This window comes from Cryptotermes secundus, unplaced genomic scaffold (assembly GCF_002891405.2).
Source record: "Cryptotermes secundus unplaced genomic scaffold, Csec_1.0 scaffold965, whole genome shotgun sequence".
Lineage (NCBI taxonomy): Eukaryota > Metazoa > Arthropoda > Insecta > Blattodea > Kalotermitidae > Cryptotermes > Cryptotermes secundus.
The window spans coordinates 74,559-96,921 of NW_019728506.1; the positions used below are offsets into that span (position 1 = coordinate 74,559).

General features: G+C 41.8%; 1 long non-coding RNA gene across 1 annotated transcript in view; it reads left to right on the forward strand.

Moving 5' to 3' along the window:
* Nucleotides 1–22,363, forward strand: part of LOC111865255 — a 74,758-nt gene that overhangs the window by 19,527 nt on the left and 32,868 nt on the right. Inside the window, exon 2 of the long non-coding RNA XR_002842952.1 lies at nucleotides 12,948–13,056. This is a non-coding gene — a long non-coding RNA (uncharacterized LOC111865255). The remainder of the gene's footprint in view (nucleotides 1–12,947; nucleotides 13,057–22,363) is intronic.

Sequence of the window (22,363 nt, forward strand, 5' to 3'; positions counted from 1 at the left end):
AATAAATATATTGTAGCGTGTAGACCCGTTACTAGGTAACGATCGCAAACAAACAGGTTCCCACGGCAAAGAATCAACACGCAGTAAAAGAGGGAACTGTTGGAAGTTGTGTTTTCTGTCGTATTCGTAGCGACCGTTGCTAAGCAACAGTTCAGTAAACACTCCTCTACAACAGCATAAGAGCTGTGTTTTCTACGTGGCCTCTACCGAAGGATTATCGACTGGAGAAGTTTACACCTTAGTTCAGTTGTGGGATGCGTGCCAGACGGTAAGGACCTAAGCGGACAGTGTTAAAATCCCTTACCAGGGAATGTTTAGTGAAGACAGAGAAGACTTTGTGTGTGCTGTAGTTACAGTGATACAGTATTTGGACTGTGTAACTCAGTGAGACTGTTATAGTTACTTGTAGTTATAATATTTAAGTGGTCAGTAAATCCAATCACCAATCCAGAACCCCGTCTATAGTCACTCAAAATCATGACAGTGCTCGTCAATAAAGATCTGAAGCTTTGATGGTGGCTGAGGCTGATAAAATCTTCTCGGGCTATCAGCCGTATAAACAGGTTGTATATTATCGACGTCTCAGGTACCATCTCTGTCTCCAATATCTAGGTCTGGTTTGAAATCAAATTCGGATTGGGTCTGATAAATTGCTGATGGTCCTCGCCAGCACGATGATTCTTGGTTCAGGGTCTCGGGAGAATCATGACCATATTTTTCTGTCTCTAGACTGTGGAAATCGTGCAACTGCTCCACATCAGATTCAAGAGAGAGACCTCATTGTACAATGCAAAACATTAAAATAAAACCCAGGATCCAAGCTGCAGTGGTCACACTTATAATCACCCACTCACTCATGGAACTGAGCCCTTCTTGAGAAGCCGCCAATTGTGCTGTTACTCGAACTTACCATCATTTTATGGAACCCAAAAGTTCATTACCGTCTTCACAAGAGCCCTCAACTGGTCCCTATCTTAAGCCAGATCTATCCAATCCATCCTATATAAGATCCATATAAATATTGTCCCTCCACCTACGCCTTGGTCTTCCAAGTGGTCTCCTTCCTTCTGGCTTTCCCACCAATATCCTATATGCATTCCTCCTCTCCCCCATTCGTGCTACAAGCCCTGCCAACTTGACCATTCTAATTATATTTTGTGAAGAGTACAAGTTATGAAGTTCCTCATTATGCAGTTTTCTCCAACCTCCTGTCACTTCATCTCTCTTCGTTCCAAATATTCTCCTCACACCCTATTCTCAAACACCCTCAGTGGTCAAATTTATCATAGTGAAACAAAAGCACGGGTTTAGTTGAGAAACTTATATCGATAATATGGTGGCAGGATCGCTACACATGGGCTGAGATGGCAGAATTATGTAGACAAGAAGCAGGATTTGGGTTACAGTAAGAACAAGGCCAGGGAGACGCTGGAAAGTGGATTGTGAAGCAAGTACAGGCACTCAGCTTCCTAATCAGAGGATGTGGAAATACGTAAAAGGTAAATCAGAAAATCGCGTTACAAGGTGAAGAATGCTGACTGTCAGCTGCTTCATCTCCACACCCATCCTCTTAACAGAAGGCAAGGATAGATTTCTGAAAGAAGCTACGATCGCTTCTTTCCTGAGCCTTCCCCACTGAAGCAGAAAAGGCGTAGAGCAAATGAGATTGGAAATCAGTAGAAGAGACATCCTGAAATGGCGCCGTGAATGTTTCGAGGGCCAGCTTATACGGTTCTTTGTAGCTAGTATATATAGCACAAAATGGTGGAATGATATACTGTGACATGGCGCCTGAAAACCGGTATATTTCATTGCTAGATAACGGCGGTAAACAGATTCCCGCGGAAATGAATACCCACGCAACAATAGAAGAACTACCGTTTCCATGAAACAGCAAGGTGAACCCACCCATGTGACAATAGAGGGATTGTTAGGAAACGGCGTTCTCTATGTGGTTCGGTACCGAGATGTTATATGCAGGACAGTTTGAAGCAATGAGTCTGAGAAACCCGTGTGGAGGCGGGGTCGAATACCTCCACCGTTACTCTGCGAGTCGTAGGAGGAGACGAAAAGGGAAGTCTTAAATCTGGTACAGTAAAATATGGTCACAAGTTCCGAGGGACTCGGACCCGGTAACGACTGCGCTGGCAAGGCCCAGCAGCATATACAAAAGACAGACCCGTCCTCTCGTTAGAGAGGGCGCCCCACAAAAACAAAGACCGTAATCGTCAAACAGTAATAAATATCTGATCATGAGCCCCAGATGGGGCTCAACACTAAGACTTCCTGACTGATTGACCGTCAGTCGCAATGTGACTTTGACAATGAGTTTGTTCAACAAGTGCCGGGGGTATAACCGGGCCACCCTGCTCCTGGGGCATATAAATACGAGGACCTGGCCCTCCACACTGGGAGAATCTCGAATCTGAGACAGTAAAATATGATCATGAGTTCCGCGAGACACAGACCTGAGAATGACTGTGCTGGCGAGGAGCAGCAGCAATTGTAAACGACAGACCTTTCCTCTCGTCATAGAGGATGTTACATAAGAATTATAACCTCAAGTGTTCGGTTGAAAAATAAAATATCTTGTCGTGAGTCTCAAGGGTCTTGTCGCCAAGACGAACTGACTGGCGGGAAACTGTCAGTCGTAAAGTAACTCTGACTCTGACTCTGATTCTGATTCTGAGAGTGAAATAGCTGTCAGAAGTTAAGAGAATTCAGTTGATAGTTGAAATTCAGCCTGTGGAGAGAAGATTTAGCGTGTGGTTTGAATATGTGATTTGAAGTTACAGTGAGACAGTTATAAATCCGTTGCCAGGATACGACTAGTGAAGACTGAGAAGACTTAGAGTGTCATGTTGATCTGTAAAGTATACAGATCCGTGATAGCGCTGTAACTACCTGTAGTTACGAGTTGAGTATATCAGTGCAGTGAATCAAATCATCTAATCCAAAACCCGTTTAATAGTCACACAACCCTAACACGTGTCAGTATGAATGATGAATTGGAAAGTAATTGAAGGAAACGGCCGTGGCCAGAATATTGGTACTATTCTAGCATTTGTCTGGAAGGACAGAAGAACACCGGGATGTCTTGTGTCCCGGAAGAGATTCGAACCTAACAGCGCCCTAATACGAGTCTATGCAGTTAACGCCACTCTATGCAGAACTATATACCCTGAAGGTGGAGAATAGATGCCTCCGAAATGTTGGTGCCTTTCTGCCAGACTACACGGCGTCAAATCCCTGAAGACAGCGATCTTCATGTTCACTCCGTGAGAATTTCAAACCTCACATAGTTACCCGTTAAGAGACAATTTTGTGTTTGCTGACACTCTGTATAGTCCATTTTAATTTGTTCATGCCTAAGCTGCATTTAGCAAGAAGAAGAATCTTTTTACCAGCAAATTGGACTTAAATTTGAGGAAGAAACTAGTGAAATGCTACATTTGGAGCATAGCTCTGTATGGGGCTGAAACATGGACACTTAGGGCAGTAGATCAGAAACATCTGGAAAGTTTCGAAATGTGGTGTTGGAGAAGGATGGAGAAGATCAGTTGGACCGATTATGTGAGAAATGAAGAAGTGTTAATTAGAGTCAGTGAGCAGAGGAATATCCTACACGAAATAAGAAAACGGAAGGCTAATTGGATTGGTCATGTTTTACGCAGAAACTGCCTTCTAAAAGAAGTTATCGAAGGAAAGATAGATGGGCGGATAGAAGTGACAAGAAGACGAGGAAGAAGACGTAAGAAGATGCTGGATGACCTTGGGGACAGAAGAGGATATTCTCATTTGAAGGAGAAAGCTCTAGATCGCATCAAATGGAGGAACTGTTTTGGAAGAGACTGTGGACCTGTCGTCTTGACAGATTACTGATGAGTGAATGAATATGTAGTTTCGCTGATCACAGTGACATCGCTGTCTAAGACATGAATTTTCTTCTCCCGCCCGAACGCTGTGAATTGGGTTCGAATCCCACTCAAGGTATGGATGTTTGTCTGTGTTTAATCTGTCTTTATGTAGGTATCGGTCTTGCGACGTGCTGATCTCCCAACCAAGGAGTCCTGCCGACTGTCTTAGGATCAAGAAATAGAAGGGAAAGAAAGCGTTTCACTGATGCCCTGCGCTCCAAACTGAGAGCAACAGGAAGAGAGAGAGAGATCTAGTTTTCCTTCTTCCTTTGGGACAAGTCTGCACCACGAGCCTGTCATTCCTGCACGTTTCTGTCCCTAGTTTATTGGACCCAAGCACGGTGATGTAATGGCAACGCTTAGATTTATATCTGAGAAGTATCGAAAATTCAGACCGAGTTTCGTGTTTTACTGGCTTCACCCCAATATCTTCAGATAGAAGTACCTTGTGGCCGGTCACGGTAGCCGAGCGGTCTAAGGCATGTACTGTCTTCGCTCGCTCGGAAACCGGGATCGTGGGTTCGAATCCCACTCAGGGCATGGATGTTTAGTTTGTGTGGGTGCGTTTTTCTGTGTTTGTATACAGGTAGAGGCCTTGCGACGAGCTGATCACCCGCCCAAGGAGTCCTACCGAATGTGTAAGATCTAGAAAAACCGAAGCGAACGGAGAAGTTCATGGAGGTAGGCCTAGGCCCACTGGGGCTGTAGTGCAAAGGGCGGGGGGGGGAGTACATTCTGAGACCACCTCCTTGCAAATGCTTAAGTACTCATGTCCATGTTCTTTCATTCCACGTTACAGAACCTCTGCATTTGTGTTAACTGGTCATAGTCTGTACACAGCAATTCCTTAATATCATCCAGTCTTCTTAAAATTCATTAACAACTTGGTGATTATATTAAGGAGCTGCTGTCCTAATGAGCTTACCTGGGTAACATTACAGATTTGCAAAAAGTTAAGAGATGTAATTAACTCATTCGATTACATCTAAAGGTAAATTTTCGCTTTGCTTAACTAATTAAGTTCTACGCCATGAAGGAATATAGAGGAGTGGATGTATAGATCCATGTATTCTTGACCTCGGCACTAGTTCGATGTGAGTTGTCAGCTTAAAACTCCGGCCGATTACCCCCGGTGTAAGGTTCCTCGTACTCATTGGATGTGAGAGGCTGTGTGAGACCCAGAACCGGTCTGGACAACGTGAAGAAGAGAAAAGTTTTATCCTTACCAATGCTCGAACTCCGACTCCTAGGCCGTCCAACCAGTAGCCAGTCGCTATACCGACTGCGTTATCATGTCTTAACTTATTTAACAGTTTTTCTCCAACTGTGTAAGTTATATAATATTAACTGGAAGGATGAATGAGAACGTTGATAGAGAAAATTGTTGTGGGCCAATTTGAGATACTGTTCTGGTATTCCTATGGTTGTAGGTACTGGATAAAGTCACGAAGAACTTCTGTCTGGATAGCTGATTTCCGGATCTGAGAATCGATCTCAGGAACAAAAGCGATCACCCAGCCGTGCTGTTAGATAAATACTTAATGAAACTGGAAAACAAATTCACATTTTTGACATCCCTATCTGCATTTTTCCAGTCAACTACGTTCTCTGCTGTTTCTTCTTCCATACTTGCTGTGTGCAATATAAGGGATTAGTGTTGATGTCTGGAGCTGATCTGAGCTTCAGGATTCTTGCAAACTTACGTGGCACGAAGACGTAAACACAGTGTCTGCGTGTGCCTTGTCACTCCTGTGGATTTAGGGGCAGCTATTCTGTACTGTACACAATACGCCTGCAAACTTGTTACACTCAGCACAGCTCTCTGAGATGGTGCACTCTGCTTTGCTGGTTACTTACCTTGTGTGCATTGTCAGAATTCCTGTCTCCGTGACTCACTGTCTTAAAATATGGAGCAACATGTTGCGAAAAGTCGTATTTTAGTTTTATTGTGTACGCAATACAGATAGATACAAAATAAAGAAATACAAAAGAGACTCTAAGCTAGAGACTATAAACACAACTCTCTTCATAACTCTTTAGTTGTGACATCGTCTAGTCTTGTGGATGAATACTGACGTTTCGAAGGACATATATCCTCTGTCGTCAGGGTTTAATTGCATAGGGTGAGGATTTGGTTTCTTTGCATACCCAGGTGCTAAGAAAAGTGGTCAGACTCACGGGAAAGTGCAGAGAAAATTGAATCCGGTAGGAACTAATAAGAAGGGTGAGCAGGAAAGCAACCCTTTTTAGAGTCTATTCACTCTATAGGCAGTCTATTTGCTAATTTGGAATATTATAAACTAGTGAACTAAATGCCCCCTCCAGGGCTAGTGCCTTGTTGTGTGGAGGAGGTTTGCGCGCCACAATGACCCGGAGAACTATGCTAGCGGGAGCGTAAGCTCCTGGTAGGGCCACCCATGACAGAGAGTTCGATTGTTAGGTACCAGAAGAAATAGTGCCTGGTCCTCTAGGCTAGGGTTTGGGCTTGGGGTTATGATACCCCGGAAAAATTTACTGTTACGTGACCATGGAAGGGGACAAGACATACAGAGGTGTGTGGTGCCAGTAAAGAAGAAGAATGAACTAAATTCATGAAGCGGACTCCTTCTAAAGAAGCTTACAGTCGATCAACTTATCAAGCATCTTGAGGGTTCGCTACAGTATTTCTATCTCGACCTCACGGGCCCAATGCATTCTCTCAGCAGCAAAATGACACACAAAAGGAGGCAAAGAATAAACTCGGGGGGGGGATATCGGAACTGACTGAGAGGCACTGGTACCGCTGAGAGATTAATATTTTCAGAAAGAGTAGTAGGTCTGCATGCACATTAAATTCATGTTTGTACAACAGTTGAAATAATTGGTGATATGGTGCTGAGCAAAAACTCTGTACGCCCCGTTCTTGAACCGGGAGTGCCTAACTCAAGTATAGATTCGTGGAATGAACACGAGTCACCTGACCTTCCTCTAACTGTGTTAGGGGTCACCCCTGTTAGGCATCTATTCTGCCTTAATGAGGGGAAATTATGAAGTTACATGGGGAAAAAAGGTGAGAGAGGAAGGCTAAGGCTTCGTGCATGTAGCGCCGTGCAATTGGTTCGTTTCGCTGCGGTTCGGATATACCGCTTGCGCATGACGGCACGGCCGGACAGGTTGCTGTAGTGGTATAGCTCTTGCCTTGTATTAAGTACGTGCTGGGTTCGAATCTCGGCAGGGACACCGGGCGTCTTAAGACTTTTCGTGGTTTTCACAGTTCATCCATGAAAATGCCGGAGTCGGACTAGCTTAGTCAGTATAGCGGCTAGGCTATGGACTGGGGGACCGAAGAGTCGGTGTTCGAATCCCGGTAGAGATAAGAGACTTTGATCTTCCCCGTAACATCCATACCGCTCCTGTACAATGAAATCCGGAAACGGTTTCCCCCGTTAGTAAAGTGACAGGTGCATGAAACTGACAAGCCAACTCCATCTAATGCCAAGATTAAGAATGGTGGAGCTATACCTCCACTTCCACATAGATCTCTATAGCATGGTGATTAAATAATTAAGCATGGGGACAACTTTCCTTTAACTTCCATGTAAATCCGGGTTCGTACTTCAGGCGTCATCGCCTTCTCCAAAATGTTTAACAAATCATAAATCATTAATCGTCCTGACGTTTCGGTCTGAGCTACTGAGAGCCTCGTAAAATAAACCGTAAGATCAAGAAGTTCTGGGAAGAACTAATCGCATAATTTCCTTTCATAAGACATGGATCGTATAGAAAACGACACCAATTCTTCGTTGTCACGGGAAAGTATTTGCTGAGCCGTTGCCTAGCAACGATATACCGGGATACACATATAGACACACAGACTGATGGGAGGGATTTAGGAAGTATGCCGTTGAGATTGGCTCAGGTGCAATGATATACATACCAAGTTTCATAAAGACTGGTTCAGGCATTCAAAAGTTGATAAGTTGGGGAGATACTCCGTCAAAAAGGTGATCTCGTAAGCCTATTTCAATTTTTTTTAAATTAAGGAAAGTAGCCTAAAAAGGGCCTACGGTTATAACTACGTAACTAACATGGACATGACAGTGAGAAGTGAAACGTATTTTCTAACATTACACGTGCATGTATTATTTTTTTTATTGTTAGTGGGGCGGGACTAAGTCCCTTGTACTGCGGCCACTTCTGGCCTATTGTACCAGCCCCAGATGATAGGTGAGAGTGATTGTGGAGCAATTGGTGGAGTGAAGATTTGCAGGGGAAACCGAAGTACTCGGAGAAAACCTGCCCCAGCGCCACTTTGTCCACCACAAATCCCACTTAACCAGAGCCGGGATCGAACCCGGGCCGCCGCGGTAGGAAGCCAACGACTAACCGCTTGAGCTGTGGCGCGGCCCACACGTACATGTAAGTTTCTAATGTCACACAATGCACCTACAGTAATTCATTAGTCCCCGCTATCATTTACTTTTGCTCTGCGCGCTATAACAAACTGGACTTCCTGTCTATGCGTCCAATTTTCTGCGCAATAACTGGTCATTACAGTGAGTGGACTATGGGATGGACGACCGAGGGATGGAGGTTCATATTCCGGCGGGGGCAGAAAGTTCTCTCTTCTAGGCTACGTCCACTTCGAAATACAGGGTTAGTATAAAAGAAATAGACATTTTCAACGTTTTGTAGCAACCAAAGTATTATTGATATAGCAAAAAATTCTTACATAGAATTTAGTATATATCTTTAAATTTGTATGGCAAAGTTACAAATGTTCTTTGTGTGAGACTTTTGTCACACGACAGATATCAATACGATAACCCAGTTCGTTCTGAACACCGCTCAAAAGACCAGAGCATGGCACTGACAATTTGGCCTCCAAGAATTCCGATCTGACTCCCACTGATTTTTTCTCGTGGGGATATATCAAAGAAAAGTTTTGTTCCTCCACCTCTTGTAAGTGTAAACGCTCTAAAGCAAGGCATTGCAACTGTTAACGTGTGTTGACGAGGACATGTTCCGGTGTGTTTGGAACGAATTGGATTATTGTATTGATATCTGCCGTGTGGCAAAAGGCTCACACATAGAACATTAGCAACTTAGTCATACAAACTTAAAGACATATACTGAAAAACCATGTAAGTACGAGTATTTTGGCTATATCGACAATACTTCGGTTTCTATAAAACGTTGAAAATGTCTATTTCTTTTATACTAACCCTGTACTTCTTCACAATGTGATGATTAATTAAACAAAGAGACAAATTTGTCTTACTACACATGTTTTTATGTTACAAATAGAGTTGTCGAAATTGCAGTTCCAAAATTGCCTAGCTCATGACTGAAATTTGTCTTCACCGAAGGCATTACTTTCTGCTCACCTTACGTGACGTACAGCTTGTAATTAAGTGCCATGACGTCGTTACTTGTTGATTGCATGGTTATAAATAAGCATTTATAGGTGTAAAATTGTTATGACCTTGATATTTTTGTGGCTACTTGACTTAGTGGCCATCGCAGCTGATCAAAGCGCAATAATAAAGTAATTTCTGATCTTTCACCTTCTGTAATTAGAAGAGTTACACTGCATTGCCACACAGATTTCGTGTAATTATAAAATATACTATATTATGGGATGTGACGCCGTGTCTACTGGTACAATTTTCCGGTGGTTCCGAGAAATATACTGGCTCAATCTTTATGGAAGTATAATAAGCATGATTTTCTGCCTTGAAGAAGGAGGCAGCGCGTTTCTCTAAAATATCGATGAACGTCTACCAGAATACACGGCATGGCATCGCAGAAGATAGTCATCGCCGTGTGAACTTCAAATCTCAGGAATAGTGTTTATTCCCTAGAACTTGTATATTACTATCGTCTGATGTGGAGTCTATAGAGAAATGTAGGTCGACATTTGTACTCGTAATCGACCAAGGAAACAAGAACTTATGCCTAGAGTAATGCCGGATAGCACAAGCACAAGTAACAAGTAATCTTTGCCGAAGATCGTCAAAAGTTCTTGCGCTCAAAGCTCTTTGAATAAAATTTTTGCTAAAATGTTGCCAGATTATTTTACTACTTTTACTAGGGCTTTCAAAATTGTGTTCTTTTTTCTTCATTAGCTCTACAGCCCCCATGGGCCCTGGCCTTTGTTTTTTTCAGTTTTATGATCATTTTACAGATGGTAGGACTCCTTGGACAGGTGATCAGCTCGTCGCCAGGCCTCTGCCTAAGCACAGGATCATACAAACAGAATAAACACATACACGTACCAAACATCCATAGGATTCGAACCCACCATCCCGGCTTCCGAGCGAGCGAAGACAGCACATGTTTAGACCGCTTGGCTTCCGTGACCGGCGAAATTGTGTTCTACTTCTTAGAAATATGTTGATGGACTCTTGGAACCGATTGTTAATTACTGTTGTCTTATTCTTTTCCAACTTTCGCTCAAGGACCTAGTACTGCAGCCAGCGTTCCCAAACGAAGCTCACTATTGTCCCTTCCATCGTGTCTTGGGCCTTCCACAGTCATTCTCTCTGACGTAATGATGTCTTGTTTTCTAGAGCACATGTTGCACCTTTGAGACATACAACCGCTGACAGTTGTTGATACACGTAAGTGTGCAGTTCGTTTCTTGTAATCAACTGTAGGGTGTAGGGCCCTTCTTGAGAAGTTGATGGTCTATGCTTGTGCTTTACAACTGAGCTTCTAGTTAAAAATTCTCTGACTGCAGTATTGTTTGTGTCTTATACCTTCATTAAACTCGCCGAAAGGGCACACGAAGTTACATTTGATGCAGTCTGAGTGACTAAGTGGTGGGCCAGCAAGTCAGTTTCGTTTACATTTATATTTATTCTCACAGAACAAGCTCACTGTTTCTACTATTTCTAAAACGATTACGTAAAATCAATTCAAATCAAGAAAGTTTACAGTGTAGTACGTTTCAGGTTATACAGGGTTCATGGTTAAAAAGTAGGCCTGCATCGTATCTGCTTGCGTCTCCCATTCTCTTTTGCCTGTATTTCTTAACTGTGTATCTCGAGAGGGAGAAAAATAAAGGGATTTTCACGTAGTGTGAAGACATTTTTGCCGAGAACGGAAGATTCATACAGGTTTGAAGAATATATCAATATATGATGTAAAGGAAAGAAAACCGATGACATAAATCCAGTAAACATCTTCACATTCTGTTTATTTTAAAATATTATATCTTCAGGAAATGACAAACAAAGCAAAACAAACCCCGTGGCCTGTAGTCCGCAAACGAACTATACCGACCGAGCGACTGCCACTTGTCGGTGAAGTTAGTGCCAACTTTTGTGGGTAGAGGGTGTCACGTGGCCAGCGCAACGGATCCCCAAGGCCGTTAATTTCGGTTTTCTAGACTGGAGACGTTATTTCCTTTAAATAGGTCCTCAATTATCCTCACGAAGCTAAATGTACCCCGTCGCAGACCCACTACTTCTCAGAAAATCTGGTAGCGCCGGGAATCGAACCCGGGCATTGTGGACTTGTAGGCAGGAACTCTGACCACTAGACCACAGAGGCGGTCCAGGAAATGACAAGTATATAAATATCTTTCCAAATAACGCGCGTCACTCGTGTCACTTCATCCGTCAAAGCTTGGTCTATGGCAGTACAGGCTAATAGTAAGAACGTGAGATCCGCTGTTATAATATTGAAGTTCTATACTGTATAATTTACGTATTTTACAACATTATTATTCTAAATCCGTTGTAATATCTGAGCGATTACACCATATTAACATGTTTATTCCGCTGTGAGAGGTCTATTGTATCCCGCGATAAGTTGAAATTGAAGTGCCTCAGTTAACCCTCAAGAAGCAGTAATGAATTCATGCAGCAGACAACAATCACAGAAGAATGTTTGTACAGCCACGCCTGTTAAATATAAACTGCTCCTCTGGAACATATATCAGATAGTCCATGCGTGTGGTGTCCTAACTTATTCATTTGCAATTGATGTGTTAGCATTATTACAGGGTCATATTATTATATTTACATTCTGTATTATACGATGTATGTAAATATAATTTTTGAAGAAAGGGTCTAAAGGTCATACTTCGAATATCTTCAGAGTACAAATTATAATAATTTTTTTTTGTGGTATGATCAGTTGTTATTTTTTCCTAATCTGTTGACTAGGGTAAGGTGATCAGAGGACTGAAATTCAGGCGGTAAGCATTAATTTCCACACAAGTGGGAATATATTAATTTATCTGTAACTTATTCAAACAGTGGTTGTTGGATCTGTTTTCAGTAAACCTCAAGTTTACATTATCATACAATTCTCGATCACAGTTGAATAGAAGATATACCTGTATCAAGAAGGAACTTGGCTCATAATATACAGAGTGTTCATCTTATTACTTGCCCCACATGCGTTCCATGGCGCTGAACACCATCTGCACCAGTCGAGGCTTCCTTCTCCATCTTTAGTAATGAGACATGAGGGTCATTACCTTGTTGCATGGATATTCAGTCTCTGTTGTTGCATGTAAAATTTTCTAAAGTCGATTTGTAGAACACTTAATCCGTTCTTCTTATATCTTATGGTTTCGAGGTTGTTTTTCATTTGATCATTTTTACAGACGTAGGACTCCTTGGACGGGTGATCAGCTCGTCACGAGGCTGATACCTAAACATAGAACAACATAAACACAGAATAAACGTATACACATATCAAACATCCATGCTTTATATGGGATTCGATCCCACGAACACGACTTCCGAGCGAGCGAAGACAGTACATCCCCTTAGACCGCTCGGCTACCGTGACCGGTATTGTAAAGTACGCGGATTTAGATTTTTCTCTTTTATAATTAGTTATCATCATCATCATCCTTGTCATTATCACCATTCCATTGCTTTTCCTCTTCCATTTTTCCTCATGTTTTTTGTCTTTTTTACTTTACTTTGCTTGTGATTCTGTAATTGAGACAAGTGCAGACGTGCATATTGGTCGGCCTCTCTTGTGTGTATATGAGTATGTGTAATTCTCTATTTACATTCTCTTTTCTAGGCGCTGCAAAGTCCTAGGATTCGCGCACAAGGAATTTTGGCGTAAGGAGCGGAGGAGTACACGTCATGCAACATCTCACGTGGCTTTCAAATGCCTTGGAAGGAAATCTGTAAGTACAAAAGAATTTGAGAGTGGTCAATGTGCATTTATGTGTGAAAAATATTTAACGATCTTCTATCAAGAACAAAGATTAGAAGCAATGTGTCGAGTGGGATCTAGTGACAATTGATTAGAGGACGGTAGGTGAACGCGGTTGTGACGGTTGGTTAACGCTTTCCCAGCACTAGGCCTATGCTAGGGACACTGGTAAAAATAACCTGCCAATAATTCATACCCATACGAGGTGCGAACAATTTAACATCTTAAAACCAAATAGGATGGTATGTTCTGTACAGATTAATGAGCGCCAGTAATTTCATCTATGTATGGACTTAGCTTCGAAAGAAGGATAATAGATAAAATTTTGTATGAAGTTGATAACAGTGATATCTCATGATAATAACTACAGTCAGTCTTATCACGCTTCTTATATACTTGTTCAATAACAGACTCCTTCGACTAATCGTAATCAGGCAATTTTTCCTTGTTCAAAATAGAATTAATTCGCTTATGGATCTAAGACCGTAATATTTCACCTCATCCTTAAATCAGTTCTGTCGGAATTTGTTCACTACCTGGCGATTTATATATATATTTTTTTAACTTTACAATATGAATTTCAACCTCAAAAGGACTAGATCACCCATTTCCAGTCTAAATTCTGTGTTGTTCCAGTTCTCGGGTTAATAATCCCAAACTCCCATTTGTGTCCCATCTTCTTCAGTTCTTGGCTGTTTAGCAGGTTCATGTACGCGAGTTGGGCTTACCGGAAGTTAGGTCATGGTGCACTCCGGATATCAAGTACATTGTATCTTTGCCAGTTCTAAATAAGGCATACGAACGTGGCAGATAAACTGAGTAATGTAAAAGATAATCCACCAATTCTCACTTGAATTCAGATATTGATAGAGTCCTTCAAAAAACGAGAGAATATGAGAATACTGGCCGACACTGAGCAGGTAGTCACTGCACCCGCTGGCTTACTCCCCGTATTCTTGGGGATGAAATCTACGTGCACTGAGAAAGCACAAGAAAATTCTGTTTACGGAAACTCTTGCTTTATAAAATAGAGAGTTTATTTATGCTCCGGTAGAGCGTGATCTGCTAACGTCTCTTTGCTTTTTATATTACAAAAAGTGTTTTCAATTCATCTGGCACAGTGTGTTTGATCTGGATTAGAAGTTACGAGGTTCAGCAGTATGGAAAAGAAGTGAAGATTATTGAACATAAAGCAAACTTCCGTGGAACATTTAACTCTTTTTTTCTTTCAACTAAATAACGAAGTCCATGAAGCAGAATTCTCCTTGAGAACCCTGAGAAGATAAGTCACTCAGCTACTCAACGTGTTTCCCTCCATTTTATAGAACTTGAAGGTTAGTTCCTGTGTTTACAAGAGCCCGCTTCCAGTCCTCATCATATAGCAAACTAATTATCCCGCTTCTTTCCAACGTATTTTTATATCCATTTTAATATTGTCAAGTATTTTAGAGACTATAGACGGGTTCTGTATTGGTTGGATTTATTGACCACTTATTTCTAGAAACTACAAACCAGCATAATGCTCTTACTTGTTTTCACACTACAAACCACTGCACACTAGATCTTCTCAGTCTGCTGTCACTAGTCTTCGTAACAGCTCTCAACAATGGTTTCACTATCCGTCTCCTGGCAACGGATTTGAACACAGGAACTCTACAGTTATAATCCAGATATCACTGTAATACGGCACATATAGTCTTCAAATCACGCGCTAAGTCTCCCCTTCACAGGCAGACTTTAAGTCTGAACTAACCTGCACTCAATAATTCTGACGCCTCAGTTCCTCAGTTCAACTCCTCTGCTTCCAAGCTCGTATCCTGGCCTGCTGGGGCTCGAAACTTGACTGACTGCAAACGACATTCGTTGTCCTTTATAAACCTTCGGCTCGGATCACCCAGAAAACCTATCCATTGCCCAGCAACCGATATCCTATATTGTTGACCAGGCATGTTTACCGACACATGGCATAGCAATGGATGCCCTATTGTTGTCATGCGCTTAAGAGGGAAGGTGTTTATCAAGTCGTTGTCTAGCAATGGAAGTTTCTGAGGCGCTTCTCTGTCTGCACACTTCCGGCGTTTAGGCGTCATGTCACAATATTATCCTTACATCTATGTTTAGGACTTCCCAGTGGTTTCTTCCCTTAATTTTTTTTCAGAACAAAACTATATAAGCATATTTATTTGTTCCAATAGCCCTGCATGCCCTTCAATCTCATTATTTTTGGCTTGGAAGTTCTATGAATATACCCTGTTTTAAATTAATTTTGAAAATGAAAAATTAATATACGCCTACTTGAAAAATAAAAATGGAAAATAAATGCAATACAAAAAGAAATTAATTTAAGAAACAAAGAAGATATTCCTTCTCTCTCTCTCTCTAAGGTGTTCACGATGTTGGATCTTCGAGCACCGAAATCTCAAGTTTGGATGTGCACTGTGTTCCTCTGTGTTCTGTGTTCTGTGTTCGCGAGATCTTTCTCCCTTTATTTTCGCTAATTTTCGTTTCCGCGTTTTGCTTCTAACATTTGTTTTCACCGTCTCTTTAATTTTCATTTCCTCTCTTTGCTGAGATATCTTGGGTCACTTTTAGTGAACCTGCCGACAGTTGTGCAGTAGGTGGCCCGGAGCTGGCGTAGATAATGAGCCTATTAGAATTCATAACACTACAACATTAATAAAGGTAACTAAAGAAGGCATCGTCGCCAATCAGAATTACTTTGCTCTGGAGCCCTGCATCAGACTCCTCCACGCTGTCGCTCAACAGCCCAAATGGGGATAATTAAAAAGTCTTGCAAATGGATACAGTAATGGGGCATACTCAGCTTCTCAGGCTTGTATATATTGTCCTGTGTTTTATCATGTTAATGGCTGTTGCATGTTGTGAACTGGTAATGGGTGACCTATTACAAGAACCAATAAAAAACTAAACAGAAGGAAACATGTCTGACACAGTACGAGATTTCTATGTCAGTCCTCATCGTGTCCTTCCATCCAGTCACAGATGACCTTATTTTCAGCCTTGAGGACTGCTGTTTCTTTTATGTAAGCGCGACCATTAATATGAACAAGAATTTCTGCGAAGAACCAATCGCTTACTTTCCTTGAGACGACACGGACCATATAGAAAACGACGAGTTCTTCTGTTGTTGCACGTCTATTATTTGTCGCTGTAAAATTTTTACAGAGCCGTTACCTAGGAATGACAAGGGAATTTTTACTGAGACGTTGCGTAGCAGCGACAATGGGATACACTTATGGACACACAGACTGATGCGAATGATTTGTGAAATAGGTGGTTGAGATGGGCTCAGGTACCATGGTATACATAACAAGTTCCATAAATATTGGTTCAGGCGTTCAAAAAATAATTGAGGAGGGGGAGATACACAGACAGCATGGAGATTGCATAAGCCTACTTTCGTTTTTCAAAATCAGAATCTGAAAATCATAAAACTCAGTGGTTATAAAACACATGACACGGAGCAGTAATATAATATTCTTTGTTGGGTAATGTCATATCTCCTGGGCTACAGAACAAAATGTAGTTTTTTTCGTATATCCTAAAAGTACGGCACATTTTTTAAAACAATTGCTTTCCCGTTTTGACAGTTATACTTCTAAGATAAATTACACGAAACATTTCATAGTACAGACGCGAGCAGATAAAAGAAACACTGACGAAAAATATTCTCAGTTAAATGTTCATTTTCACTTCCATTTTGGTATTAAAAGGTTCCCTTTTATTACAGGAATTTTTAGATTGGCTGTCACTGAAAATTCGCGGGACTCGAACCTTTCCATTTAGTTGAGTTTAATTTGTAGAGCTCTTTAACTGAAAGGTCTATCTAATATTTCTAATAAATGCAGACGTAATTCATAGTTTACGATACAGCCATGTGGATAGCTTCTGGCCCGTACTTCCTCACCTGTTACCTCATTATCTTTAAGGAAATTCAGTCTTGTAATCACTGTGTCCACATGCGTTTATGTTCTAATCATTTCTGAAGGTGGTGATTAAGTTCAGGAGTGTTGGTATGGGTGTCATGCCACTGAATGTTACTCGTCTGTCTACACTTGAACCCCTTAAATATGGTTACCACATGAATTTCTGACATAGACGCAACGCAAGTGTCATCAGTCCATTTTTACAGTTTAATTAATGACACTTTCTCAGTTATATAGTGTAGCGAGGAGTGGGTGTGCAACTGTGAATTATAAATTTCATACAGGGTGCAAGAAAGCGGTCGTAAGGTATTTGGAGATATACACGATTCTGAAGAGACTAAGAAAACCCACGAATATCTAAGTGGGAATGCTCGGTAAGATGAGGGGAAGGGGGATTAGGGATATTGTTCTTCTTTCTCAGTCAGCCACCAGCGCTCATCAGCAACTAATGCTGTCAAAGTGGTGTAAGGAAAATGCTGCTGCTGATAACAGATAAATACAGCAGCGCGGCTGATGCAAATTGGAAGCAGCACTATCTTACCAGAAGCCTGTTGCCGCCACGCTAGATATTTATAGACCTGAGGTGTGAGATAGCAAAATATTCACCTGATTTTAACGTGAAACCTGGAGCTGCAATTTGATGGTCAGCCATTACATGAGGCATAGGGTATTAGCCACTCGGCTTCATGACTTTTTGAGAAAGACTGGTCTGCACTCCGGATTAGGCACACCAACAAAAACGCACGTGTATCGTGGTAATGCTACAGTAAATAAGACTGGATAAGTTGACCTATTGGATGATTTCACAAGTCGTAACATCAAGATTTCTGTATATATAACACAAGCAAATATAACACTCTCAAGGTTACTGCATCAATTATTGAACTTCCTTGAACGGCGTCTACCTGATAAGTCCTCGAATCCTCCAGCTTACGACTGCTGAACTCAAAGTCAAAATCACATGGCGACTGACGGCCAGTCAGTCAGTTAGTATTGGTGTCGAGCCCCATGTGGGGCTCATGGCCAGATATTTATTACTGTTTGACAGTTACAGTCTTGTTTTTGTGGGGCGCCCTCTCTGACGAGAGGACGTGTCTGTCTTTTGTATATGCTGCTGGTCCTGACAGCGCAGTCTTTCTTGGGTCCGATTTTCTAGGGACTCGCGACGATATTTTACTGTCTCGGATTTATGGCTTCTTTTTCGTAGCTGCTACGACTTCCAGGGTCACGGTGGAGGTATTCGACCCCGCATCCACACGGGTTGACTGCTAAAATTTACCGAACAGAACTGCACTGCTCCTTATATAGGACTGGCACGGACCACTTACACAAAACACATCAATTGCTCAGCAACGGATATCATGTATTATTGTCAGAATTTTCCACCTTATTGTTTCGCATTCGTTGTTGTGATATATGTTTACTGCTCTGTTACCTAGCAGTGGTCGCCCTTCTGTTGTTGGATGCGCGTTGGTTGGAACATGTTTACCAATTCGTTTCCTAGAAACGGTCCAGTCTGTCACAATATCCTCTGACGAATCGTGGAAGAAGGAAGAAAGAAATAAATGAAGAAATTAAGAAAGAAGAACTTATGCTTATGCCTATGCTTGATGAAGAAGAATATGCTGCAGGGAGATTAATGCTGGCAGCTCACGTATTCATAGCGAAGCATAACGCAAACGGCCTTGGAGAAGTCTCCCTGACATTTGCAAGTCTCTCAATCATCCGCCATTATGAAATGGCAGAAATATGAAACTCAGATACATACAGAGTGATAGACAAGAAAGTATGTAGCTATTAACAATTGCGCTGTCATTCTGAAGTTTGACCAATTGTTGCTGCGTGTTGCTGCAGTGACGTAATGACAAATTCTTGTACAACTCAGATTATTTGGCACTGGAGAAAGAGATGGGTCCAGTTTTGTCGACGGCCCTTAGCGGTGTCTTCGTCTGCAGATGAAGTTGCCACTGATCCTCAACCAATGGGTCGTGACATTCGAAAATTCTAGAAGGGAATTCTGAGGATGGGAGAGAGAAGGGGAGGGTCGTTTTATACTTTAAATCATAGACACCGTATTTTTAGAAAATAAATATCCAAATGTAATATTTAAATAAAATGGAATAATACGAGCGAACGTGATAATTCACATAGTGGGAGGCGGAGTCCAGCTGGGTCCACTCGGCACTTCGGCCACTGATTGGCCTGTTGTACTTGACCCGGGTGATTATGATGATGGAGAATTTGGTGGAATGAAGATTGGCAGGGGAAACCGAAGTACTCGGAGGAAACCTGCTCCAGCGCCACTTTGTCCACCACAAATCCCACTTGACCAGACCCGGGATCGGACCCGGGCCGCCGCGGTGAGAAGCCAGCGACTAACCGCCTGAGCTATGGCGCGGCCTGAGAACGTGATAAAGTATTATTTTTTATTGCTAGTGGGGTGGGACTGAGTCCCTTGTACTGCGGCCACTTCTGGCCTATTGTACCAGCCCCAGATGATAGGTGAGGGTGATTGTGGAGCAATTGGTGGAATGAAGATTGGCAGGGGAAACCGAAGTACTCGGAGGAAACCTGCTTCAGCGCCACTTTGTCCACCACAAATCCCACTTGACCAGACCCGAGATCGAACCCGGGCCGCCGCGTTGGGAAGCCAGCGGCTAACCGCTTGAGCTATTGCGCGGCCCACGTGATAAAGTATAAGGAATTTTAGTTTATCTCGAAAGTTATGTTGGCATCACTGAAAGTAATGAATGGAAAGATTCAAAAGAGAGACCGGGGTTAGATGCCCGTTCTGAGAACATCGACTGTCTCATGTGTTGAGGTAAAGGGGCTGATCAGTCAGCGTATCCTAAATAACAAAAACTACAGCCTCCGTGACATTGAGCCTGAAATAAGCGTCAGTCATGGAAAGAAACCGCGGGAGAATGGCTTAGTGCCCAAATAAAAAATTTTGTTCTAATGGAATCGTGAAATTTTTGGATCGCTGGACCAAATGTGTAGAAAGGGGGGAGCGGCTACAAAGAAGAATGGGCATGATGTGGAGATCTTCATATCAAATTACAAGGTTCAAAATTGTGACTTAAGTTTATACTTGTTTCCTCAGCCCTTCCAGGAATATTTTAGTAGACCACTACCACTTCCTTCAACATGGATATTAATCACCATTTCATTTTTAATTTAACATTACGTAGATTGTGCAGTTAGATTACCATAGAAAGAAACGGAATAAGAAAACACATTTCTTATAATAATAAATGTTTTGGAAGTGTATTATTGACATAGTTGTAGAGGCATGAGATATGAAAACCTTGGGGAGACTTGAATTTCCACGCGATTATTGATGATTCAAGGCTTAATTGATGCTATTCCTAAAGAAATGTCTTTACAATAAAATCGGTTAATTTGAACTTACGCTAAATATATATTTAATTAATTAAAATAACGTATCTTCACTTTGAATTTCTCCTTTCTATCACCTTAAGTAATTAAATTTTCACAATCTTTATAAATAAATAACACAAATGAATCAAAGATGAATACAATAACTGCAGTATTATTTGAAATCAAGATCATGTAATTTTTATTCACAGATTTAGAAACGATTTACTTCGTCACTGAAGTAGAATTAGGAGACAGAACACATTCCTCTAGGACTGGGGAGAGGGTCTGTGAAAGAGTACAATGTTCAAATGCAAACCATTCCCTCGGAGCCGTAAAAAATAGAGAATATTTGATCTCTCTTCTCTCCCCTGGCCGCACGCAGAGAGATCTGCAATTGAATTGAAACTACGCGCGTGTCTCGAGGCCTCCCTATGTATTTATTATTCGACTCTCGAACTTGGAATTCTTCCTTTTCTAGAGTTCGTGAAATAAAAAAGTAACAGCACATTTGTCTCTGCTCTTATATTTATTTTTATTGACTGTCACTTCAGGAAGACTGATGACATCTTGGAAATCATATATCAACTGAAAGCCTCTAAGGTGGTTCAAATCGGTTTTACGGATATTGATCCGACTTATTCTGACTCTCTAAAAGGGATAGCTGTATTGTAGTATGCCTGTCTTCCGTCTAATAGAGCCTCAGGTCGAAACTCCAGTCTGATGTGTGTTGGATGGAAGTCATTTATCTTGACCTCAAGTTGTTACTACTGTACGTTTTACTCTTATTGTGTCTCACTAAATTACAACCGGCGTCTTATGACCAGTAATAAGAATGCATTGATCACACGATCTTGAAGTTATAGGATTTTTGTTTAACTCTACTGTAAGTCGTGGTCACATTAAGGGAGAATGAAAAATGAACATTTTCTTTTATTGCTAGTGGGGCGGGACTAAGTCCCTTGCACTGCGGCCATTTCTGGCTATTGTACCAGCCCCAGATGATAGGTGAGGGTGATTGTGGAGCAGTTGGTGGAATGAAGATTGGCAGGGGAAACCGAAGCACTCGGAGAAAACCTGCCCAAGCGCCACTTTTTCCACCACAAATCCCACTTGACCAGAGCCAGGATCGAACCCTGGATGCCGCGGTGGGAAGCCAGCGACTAACCGCTTGAGCTATGGCGCGGCCAAAAATGAACATAGTATTGTTCAGCGTAATTACTCGAATAGGTTCAGTAAAAGATTGAAACCTGTATAGATGACTAAAGTTATGAACTAAAAATTATTGTCCTTGATATGGAGACAAAGACTCACAAGTTACTAGCCTGTAAGAACGGCGTCTTAACAATGATTCATAGTCTTATCGAAGCATGCATGACACATTATCAGTCGCTCTATCTAAAATCTTATTTATCTTCGTGACTCTTTCAGGATTCAGCTCTACCTCTTTCCAATATAATTATTGTAACCGATTTGATCAACGCATTGCCAGGCAACGGCTCCTTAAACACGGTCCAACACGCACCAATAGAACGACGGGTTTATGCAGCCCGATTCTAGGCAACAGCTCTATAAACACGTTCCCGCGGACACGCAACAATGGTAACTTTGTTCCCTGTGCTAGTTTACACAATAATTCTAAAAACTGAGGGGTGTTTTCTATGTAGTCCGTGTAGAAGAATTGTAAGAGATTCCAGAATAATGGAAAAGTCAGTCCAAAATATGGCCATGGGTCCCAGCGGAGGCCCATGCCAGGAATGATTGTGATGGCAGTAACCTTCTGCTCTGCTCTGCTCTGAGAAGTCGTTCGTAGCCGTCGCAGCTGAGAAGCTGTGAGTTAACGATACGAAGCCGTCATGGAAAGAGTTAACAGACGTCGAAGTCTATATGTGCTATATTTACAGTAATCTAGAGAGTGTTATAGTTAATTGTAATTACGACTTGAGAGTATTC